The sequence below is a fragment of the Chrysochloris asiatica genome, unplaced genomic scaffold (assembly GCF_000296735.1).
Source record: "Chrysochloris asiatica unplaced genomic scaffold, ChrAsi1.0 scaffold00596, whole genome shotgun sequence".
Lineage (NCBI taxonomy): Eukaryota > Metazoa > Chordata > Mammalia > Afrosoricida > Chrysochloridae > Chrysochloris > Chrysochloris asiatica.
Window position 1 is genome coordinate 300,507 of NW_006409114.1, and position 1,995 is coordinate 302,501.

The following is a 1,995-nucleotide window of genomic DNA, read 5'->3' on the forward strand; positions in this document are numbered from 1 at the left end:
TGTCATCAAAGGGATTTTGCTATTAACACTATCGGTTACAATAGCTCTTATTTCACATAAATAATCACATAAATTAATTATAATAATAAAACATATTATTATAGGTTAAATAATTTTTTCATTCACACGTTTATATCTGATCTACCATGAACAATGAATTGAAGGGGGAAACTGGCACCTCAAAAGCCACCCCAAGAACGATTACTTGATGAAATGACACTCATTTAACAAACTGAACAAATGAGACGAAGGAGGACTGTGTGGGATTGGGGTGAGGTCTTCAAGGGGCTGCTTTCTTCAAGTCTCGAATCTGCTTAATCAAGTAATTCTTCTCATCTGTGAACTGCTTGTTGTCTGTCCTCTCTGGAAGGTGCTCAGAAACTCAGTGAGTTTTGGTTGATTTTTTTAGTGGGATCTCCACAATAGGCTGTGTTTTGCGAGGACTAGCCACAAACAAAGACATGAAAGGCCTCAAACTGAATGTTGGGGCTTTTATCTCGAAGAAGGTTCATCATCAGTTTCAGGTTCTCGGGTTTGCTGATGTACTTTGTCATAATGGCAAAGTTGTGTCCAGGATCAGTTCACCTAGCAGTTTTAATGATTGTCTCTTAGTCACATAGTTCTCAGACTGAAGCAATTTCTCATAATCTTCAAAAATAATGTCATAATTTTGTTCTAAGAAGTCTGACCAACACTTTATGTCTGGTTAGTAAATCCTTAAATGTAGCAAAGGCATCTGAAGCAATATCAATTGTTGACAACTCCACATACTTAAAAAAATCTCTGAATTGATTAGAAAAGAGGATGATTTTGGCAAGTGACTCATGTCGAATACATTCAGAATTATTCCACAATGTAAGGCAATCTGTGGGTTTTCATATCCTTTGAAAAGCATAAACAGGCTATGAGGGTGAGTGCTGATGTATTCCACTGTAGGGCTCTGAGTGCCGATCTGTCTTCTTAGGATGTTGTTAAATACCTGGGTCACATCTTTCTTTACTTCGAAGTCTATCAGCTGCAGGTCAGCAATTAGAGTCACCAGCACCCCACTACTGTAGCGTTCCTGGGCTAGCTGAGCCACTGCTTCTGTTGGTGGCTCCTTGTCATTTGTGACACACAGAATTTCTTTCATTGCTTGCAGTGATTTTGATACTTCTTCTGAGGTCGTGTCTGTCTTTTTGTCTTGTTTTTGCCTTGTCTTTGAGAGTTTTCATGATTTCTGCTGGATTTTTGTGTGATTTGCTAAACAAAGGCATTTTTGCAGGGGGATGTTTAAAAATCACTTTTTTCAATACAGAATGTGGAGGAAACAGCTACGCAACCACTCCAATGATGCTAGTCTCTCCGATGTATTATCTTTTTGATGTGTTGCTGGATTCTGTTGACTAGTATTTTGATGAGAATTTTTGCATCTACGTTCATGAGGGATATTGGTCTATAATTTTCTTTCTTAGTGGCGTCCTTCCCTGGTTTTGGTATGAGGGTTATACTTGCTTCATAAAATGTGTTAGGAAGTTTTCCATCCTCTTCTATCTTCTGGAATAATTTGAGTAGAATTGGTGACAGCTCTTCCCTGAATGTTTGGTAGAATTCACCAGTGAATTCATCTGGGCCTGGACTTTTTTTTGTTTGGGAGTCTTTTGTTGACCTGATCAATTTCTTCTTTTGTTATGGGTTTGTTCAATTTTTCTACTTCACTGTGTATAAATTTAGGTAGGTCGTATTTATCTTAAAATGTATCCATCGCCTTAGTTTTCAAATTTGTTGGAGTACAAGTCTTCATAGTATTCTGTTAATATTATCCTTTTGATTTCCTTTGGTTCCATTGTGACATCGCCCATGTGGTTTCTAATGTGTGTTATTTGTGTCTTCTCCCTCTTTTGTTAGGTTTGCCAATGGCCTGTCGATTTTGTTAATTCTTTCAAAGAACCAGCTTCTTGTCCTGTTGATTGTTTCTATAGTTTTTCTGTTTTGTATCTCATTTATTTCTGCTCT

General features: G+C 37.4%; 1 pseudogene; it reads right to left on the reverse strand.

Moving 5' to 3' along the window:
- Positions 1-280: 280 nt before the first annotated feature.
- On the reverse strand, positions 281-1,256 carry LOC102820896 (annotated as a pseudogene).
- Between the last annotated feature and the right edge of the window lie 739 nt (positions 1,257-1,995).